Here is an 8,098-nt window from a genome sequence, read left to right on the forward strand (position 1 = left end):
GACTGGTCTCAGCCGCACCCTCACACTGCCCCCCGTTCCTCTGAGAGCACGCAGAAGTTGTCGAAGGGAAAAAGAAAACTCAGAAACAGAACAGGAAGCGTGACGGTTCAGCTGACTCAGCGCACCGCTGTTCTGATCCGCATGAGCCGAGCCGGCCCCACTGTTAATGCCAAACCCCCGCCAGACGCCCAGCCCCAACCTCCCTCCCTCCCTCCCTCCCTCCCTGGTTCCCTCCCTCCGTCACAGGATATCGAACACGGACACAGGAAACAGGACGTTCAGTACAGTGCGGAGGCAGTGAGCCTCTGCCTCCACCTTCGCCTGCCACTTCCTGCATGCCGTCGCCGCGTGGGCGCGAAAATAGCCTCAGCGACTTTCTCCAAGGACTCTTGGAAGTGCGGAAAGAAGAGGTGTCACTCAGTCCTGAAATAGCCAATCATACGCCAGGTTGGGGAGGAAGACTGCTTTTGACACGACCATCCATCATAGTTAATCGCGATGCCACAATCAATTAACGGGTGGCATCGTACATTATGGGTCAAACCAACCAAAATCTAGGCATTCCAGATACAGGGGCGTAAGAACTTTTTGCCAGTTCCGTCACCAGGAGAGGGAGGGAGAGGGAGAACAAGCAGGAACATTACTGTAAATGTGAGAAATATTAATCAAATCTGAGATGTCTTCCCCAAATCCAATGTCAGTATCCCCTTTAAGGTGTGAGGTCGTAAATATGTGAGCAGAATGTTCTTGACCAGAATGTTCTTAACTGAACATTCTAATGCTGATGCCACAATTAGAACTGGTGACAGAAAGCAACAGAGTTCTAGAACACAGACTGACTTAGAACTTTGGTGAAAAAAAAAAAAAAATCCCAGGAACCACTCTCTTCAAAGCCAATGACTTCAAGCTGTCATTTCAAGATTACCAACTCCACTCAATTACAATGATTCAGCTCAGTGGCTTCTCCAATAACTTGATTCTACTGCATTAATCATCAATCATAAAACTTCTTCGGAGGTGACTTTATCAAATAAACTCCAGAACAGAAATTCCTGATGCCACTGAAATCGTCAGGAGCCAGAACATTGAACCCAAGAGCAAGACCACAGAAGTTAATGATAAAGTTTTTATTAACTTGAGAACAGATCAGACAGGCAGGGTTTGATGTCCAGGAAACATACAACGAATGGTACTTCAGGCCTTTTAACATTCTGAAATTATATCGGCATTGGTCATCACTCATCACAGTAGTTTGTTTGATTCACCACCCTCACTGGCATTGATCTAATAAATCAAGGTGTTCCTAGAATGGCGAAGCTAGCAGATTCCAGCTGAACACAGGCTGCCAGTGCAAGCAGGCGATAACTCCACTCACACAACCGGACCGCGGGCATCAGTAAAATCTATCGCAGCCTCGCTGGGAGTCCTCAGCTTAATTAGTGCACCGGTCCACTTATCCAGGCGCCTTCAAGGCTTACAGAGCTGTTTTGATGAAAAGCACAGGTCTGACTCTGACATAAAACTACTTCTGTCCAATATTTCTTCTTAATTTAAGAAAACGAGTTTTGTTTTATGCCCTGGGAAGCGGGTTGTTGCGGTGCCGATATAATTTCGACGGAGTGGCTGTGACCTCCTGCTCTCTTCGCTCTGCGCTCAGACAGAAGGCTCCCTGCGGAGCCTCCGGCTTTCGCGCCCTCCCTCAGTTGGGCCGTGACCGTCTGCCAGAGAGGGTTTGCTGGAATAAGCTCCTCTCCCAACGGCTCTATTGTGAAGGGCGAACCAATCGGCAGGCCCCTGACCTCAGCAACCCGCAGGGTCAAACCAATCAGAGCAGCGCCTTTGCCCTTTACCCAGGTAAGTCAGTGAGTGACACTAGGCAGTAACTCCACGCACTCCCGAGGCCAGCCCCAACCACAGGCGTTATTACTGTACAGAGAGGAGTGCCCATTATTTCTCTCTCCACACCCCCAAACACCCCCCCCCCCCCGGCCCATGGTTGCCGCTGCCAACACCACAATTACCAGGTGCACTCAGAGTGTAGGTATCATACCCAGTGTACATAGCGATCATGATGAAATCCGCACAGCCGTTGGGCCCTTGATCAAGACCCCCTAACCCCACGTTGCTCCAAAAGGCGATCGTCCCCTGCTTAGTCTAATCAACTGTAAATCACTTTGCATACAAGCGTCAGCCAAATAACAAATTATTATTTATTATTTAAAAAAATTATTTTATTTAGCGGTAGGAAATGGCGAACGTTGTTCGGCTGAGTGGCCTCTTCTCACCATCATGTTACGTGATTATATGGAGGCTGGGAGAGACTGCGCTTTCACTCTGCATCTGACTGCAAAAGCTGAAGCACCCACCTGCAATTCTCAGAAAAATATATTTTTCTTTTTGTGAAGATAAGCCTCAGGTCAGTGCTGGAACGACAACAGCGGCGCAACTATTCATAAAAATATCAGCTCGACTTCGGTTTAAAACTTAACGAATGTGATAAAAGGGCAGTTGTAGCCATAAAAGTAGATGCTGGAGAACTGCTGTCATGGGGGCTCGCTCTCCACTTTATTGATGCGGTTGAAGCAGTGTCAGGGGAAGAGTGAAACTGAAGCAAAGCCCGGTTATCGTACCCAGACAGCCCCATTACGAACACCGCGAGCAAAAGATTCATTATTCCGACAGGTCTGGGGAACCGAATCGACTCCTCGCGAGTCGATTCCTGCGCGCGCATTTACCAAGGCCAAGGAGTTTCGTTTTTTTTATCGGCTGGCGTTAGATCGCTTGGCAGCGGGTTTTACTGTGAATTCAAAATGAAAGGGACATGAATATTAAGCACAAAGTTTTTGGCTGCCATTCAACCACACCACTTCCCTGATCTTTTTAGGGGCCTGATGTGAATAGGTGAATTTAATACGGTAATTATGTACCTGAACACTTCAGCAGCCCAGCAAATGACTGCCATTTTCCCAGCTATTTGTTGCATAATAGCTAAACTCCCTTTAAAATGAGTCATAATTCAAATCGTTATTTCTGATTTCTGATTTCTGAGTTGCTTGTGAATGCATACCCTTTTTCTTGGAAGGAATGGGCCTGAACTCTACAAGTTCCTGGGATGAACAGTACGTGTGAGTAGGGCTTCAGCCTGACGGTGAGGATCACTTTTAAATCCACTGACGACAGCAATTCAGTGAACTCACATATTCCGCGTTTCATTACTTGCTTGTTGCGTTGGCTCATGAAAACAGGGCACAAATGCTCACCTGAAAAAGCCAAGCTTCAGCTTTGTGTAAGGACTCCAAATTAAAGGAACATCAATTTACACTCATTGCCAGCGCACGCTACAAACCTGAAAGAATTAAAATAAATTAGAAGTACATTTCACCGCCCCGGTGAGACCTTCCCGAGCTGTTTTTAAATTAAAATCAATCACGTTTTTCTTCTGTGAATGTCTACTCTGAAAAATAGGCACATCTTTCTGAGAAAAAAAATTATTCAAAGCAAATTAGATTAGGTGTTCTTTTCTCTCCTGACCAATATCCGCGGTGCCTTGGTGCGCTCCCAGAATTGAAGACTGCATGTCAATGAAAAAAAAAAACTGTTCCATTCTTTATTCCTTTCTGAATGTTCATTACCATAACAATGTAGAAGCAAACTTTGCATTAGTTTTCAGCAAAAACCTCCATGTCAGAAAAAAAAAGGTTCACAGCCTTGCTCTCTTGCATGGGGAATTCAATTTCATCTCCCTTTGGAAATCCTCCATGATTGGACCGTTTCTCAGATGGGTACAATACAAAGAGAGAGAGAGGAAAAAAAAAAAGAAATCCTAAAAATATTAAATTTCATATATTTTTTTTAAAAGGACATGGGTTAGATCAGGCTACTGCTGTGTAGTCTCAGCGAGACGCATAAGGAGCAAATGAAAGGGTTTAGTAATTAGTTATCATGAAAGGTCTGCAGGAGGAACTGTCCCTAGGCATGGGAAGGAGAGATAGAGAGGAGACTGTGGGGGTGGGGTGGGGGGGATGGGTCAAAGCTCATTTAGATGAGGAGAAAATCCTCCTCATTTCCTGTCTGAATCAAGGGCTCCGTGTGTGATTCTTTATGAGAAAACGAACCCCCAGGGACCGCGTTCAGCTGAATGTAGCAGTGTCCGCCATGTCTATGAGCATTTAGAGCTGCTGTATTTTATCACCCAGGTGGGCTAGGGAAACGTTCACCACGTCAATGAGCCTTAGAGTCAAAATGGCGGGACTGCTGCCTTCCGTCACTCAGTTGGGCGAGGGAAGCGTTCACCAGGTCAATGAGCCTTTAGAGCCAAAATGTCAGGTGGGCTAGGGAAACGTTCACCATTTCTATGAGCCTTTAGAGCCAAAATGGCAGGAATGCTGCATATTATCACCCAGGTGGGCTAGGGAAACCTTCACCGTGTCAATGAGCCTTTAGAGCCAAAATGGCAGCCAGTGAAAGAGCTTGCTCGCTCGCTTGGAAATGAACACTATTGGCTTCATCTGTGACTTTCTTTTTTTGGCACATCTTACATCACTGCATTACATTACAATCAATCTGCAGATGCACTTAGCAAAAGACGTCATTATGAATTCATCATCTGGAATTCAGCCATTCAGAACAGCACTAAATATGCACTAAATATGAAACTATGAATACTGACTGCCAGTAACTGACACAAAGACCTGCAATGTTCATTTGATTGAAGATCTGCTTTTTAATCCACTGCATCCTCAGGAAATGCATCAGGATGGATGCAAGTGGATATGCAAAACAATACAAAAGAGTGAATTAGATCTCGGACCATCACACTAAATGGCTATTTTGCATCAGCAAAGAGACAGTGAGCACATACAAGAGAGTAATAATGTAAGCAAATGTAAAGTATTATATTATTTATAAATCACACTATTTCTGAACTATAAATGAAACAGTACAGACACTTTGTTTCCGAAGCAGCACTTGAATCCTGAGCCCTGAGTAGCACATGCTTAGTCTTGAGTAGCACCGGGCAGCCTGCAGCCTTGTGGCTAAAATACATGACTGGGACCTGGAAGGTTGCCACAATAAGATCCGCACAGCCGTTGGGCTCTTGAGCAAGGCCCTTAACCCCGCATTGCTCCGGGGGGATTGTCCCCTGTGTAGTCTAATTAACTGTAAGTCGCTTTGGATAAAAAGGTCCGCTAAATAATTAAGAACGAACATGCACTTAGCGGTTGAATCAGGACCTGGATCTGTTTTACGGGGAGCTTTAACTGGCCAGGTTGTCAAAAAGTGGGATTGGGGATGTCCAAGAGGTGTCGAGACCAGCCAATTTCCTCTTCTGGTGGTACACCCCCAGATCATACGAACCTCAAAACAGGAGGATATGAAGCTGCGAATATAGTTTCCCAAAGTACTTACAGACTTAATAAAGGTTTATCACAGCTCACACTGACATAAGCTAGTCAGTGAGAGGACTGATACCCCCAGTCTACCTCTTACAGTGTAGTGAAATGTGGCATATTTGGGGCGACATGGCTCAGGCAGTTGCTGGTTCGATCCCCCGCCCGGGCTGTGTCGAAGCGTCCCTGAGCAGGCATTTATGTAGCGCCTTTATCCAAAGCACTGTACAATTGATGCTTCTCATTCACCCATTCATACACACACTCACACACCGACGGCGATTGGCTGCCATGCAAGGCACCGACCAGCTCGTCAGGAGCATTTGGGGGTTAGGTGTCTTGCTCAGGGACACTTCGACACAGCCCGGGCGGGGGATCGAACCGGCAAACCCTCCGACTGCCAGACGACCGCTCTTACCGCCTGAGCCACGTCGCCCCCGAAACGAAACCACACTGTCGAAACCACACTGTCACACACTGTTCAGTTTGTACCTCCCCGTATCGCACGAGCACCCGAAACACTGCCTCCTCAAGAGCTGCCTCAGGTCCAGCCGAGTGTGGCTTCAGCTTCCAGCACTGCAGGGGATGAGACGGATGCAATTCTGCTTCCTGTCGAGGACCCGGCCTTCATCCGCAGCCGTCACTGAGCAGAAATCAATACAGGGCGACGCAGGGTAATGTTGTTCCCCCGCGGAGGCTGAAGACCGGCCGACCGGAGGCCCCCCGAACAAAGTGAACAACGTTTTCTCTGCGGAGAAAAACAAGCGTGTCGCGCGCGGACATTTTTCACACCAGCACGGTGTCCTGTGAGGCAATTAAGCCTGTGCGTTTTCCTCCCGCCTGCAAACGAATCGCCCGCCCGAGGATAGACTTTGTTTAGTCTTATCCGGCTGTCGGAGTCGTCGTATCGGTGTCATTACGTGAGCTGAACACTTGGGCCGCAGCAGAAACTGACATGACACGCGGGAGTGAGAGTAACTATCAGGCCTGCAATGTCACTGTCATCCCTGCTGAAAGAAACGGCTCAAGCTAGGTGTGACAGTTTGAGTCGCTGGTTGACCAGTTAAGACCAGCTGGACATGGTTTAGCTGGTTGACCAGTTCAGACCAGCTCCCAGCTCAACTGTTTGACCAGTTCAGACCAGCTCCCAGCTCGACATGGTTTAGCTATTTGACCAGTTCAGACCAGCTCCCAGCTCGACATGGTTTAGCTGGTTGACCAGCTCATACCCAGCAAGACCAGCTTTATTTAATAAATTGGGAAAAAAGAGGCCTTTAAAAGTTTAGCGCCTCCATAATACTCATTTTGCGCATCACCTGACGTAATTAGCAAAAACACTGCTCTCTCCCTCTCCACCTCAGCTGGTGTGCGGTGAACATTCTGGCACAAAATGGCCACCGTTGCATCACCCACGCGGGTGCTGCACATTGGTGGTGGTTGAGCCGAGTTTCCCCCTCATCACTGTAAAGCACTTTGAGTGTCTAGAAAAGTGCTACATAAATACAATGATATATCTGTCAATTTCCCATCAGCCCCTGGTCTCTTCTGCCCAGTGATCACCGTCTCTGCGAGAGGCATCAGTAGTACAGTATCTATCTGTCAATTTAATACGCATAAATGTTACTAAAACGCTATTTAATTCCGCGAAAATATCTCAGAATCCGAAGGTGAGACAAGGTTAGGTGGTATTATGTCTGCAGGATTCAGTACTACACATTTTTACGGGTTTCCTTCTATAAAAGTTTTATCAAAAGAGATACAAATTTGGCATTTGTGCTGCAGCTCACTCACCATTCGCCTTCACCTTCTCAAAGACCGAGCTGCAAAATATGAATTTGATCAAAACTTGCTTCAAAGAGAACTTGAGATCAAACTGCCTTTCATGGCACTGGTGAGCTTCTGAAAATGTTTGTGAGTTCTATTGTTTGAGAGACCATATGGCTTATAATTATAGGGGCCATCTGCTATAGTCGAGAATGAGTAATGTGCCTTGCCATAATGGTAGGTTTCCAAGTATTCTTTCAGCATATATTTTCTAGATTAAATTAAACCAATGTTTGAAAAACTTTGTTCAGCTCACATATTTAAGCGTTATGTAATATTGCTGTTATCGCTCTTGAGGTCACATGGTTCAGTGACAGTTTTGAACCCACTCGGCGTACAAACGCCAGAATCTACCTGTTTCAAGGGGTGGGAATCCAGTTTGAGAGACATTTTGTTCAACCACTGTTCAACCAAATGGCTTTTCACCAACTGTTCACAGAAAAACTAAACTATCTCTCTCAACACTACCACAATGCAAGACCAGTGGTGCACCATCACGCTCCTGTGCATTTGTCCTGTTCTAGAGTCTGAGTGGAGTTCAGTTATTCAGCACTGCTATGTATGGAGAAGTTCACACTGGAAGCTTCTGTCTCACAGCAAGAGAGGACGAGGAGGATGGGAGATAGAGAGGAGACTGGAAGCTGTGTGTGCACGTGTGTGTATGTATATGTGTGTGTGTGTGTGTGTGTGCGTGTGTGTATATGTGTGTGTGTGTGTGTGTGTGTCTGTGTACATATATGCGTGTGTGTGTGTACGTATATGTGTGTGTGTGTGTGTGTGTGTGTGCGCGTGTGTGTACGTATATGTGTGTGTGTGTGTGCGTGTGTGTGTGTATGTGTGTGTGTGCGTGTGTGTACGTATATGCGTGTGTGTGTGCGTGTGTG

The sequence above is a fragment of the Conger conger genome, chromosome 19 (assembly GCF_963514075.1).
Source record: "Conger conger chromosome 19, fConCon1.1, whole genome shotgun sequence".
Classification (NCBI taxonomy): domain Eukaryota; kingdom Metazoa; phylum Chordata; class Actinopteri; order Anguilliformes; family Congridae; genus Conger; species Conger conger.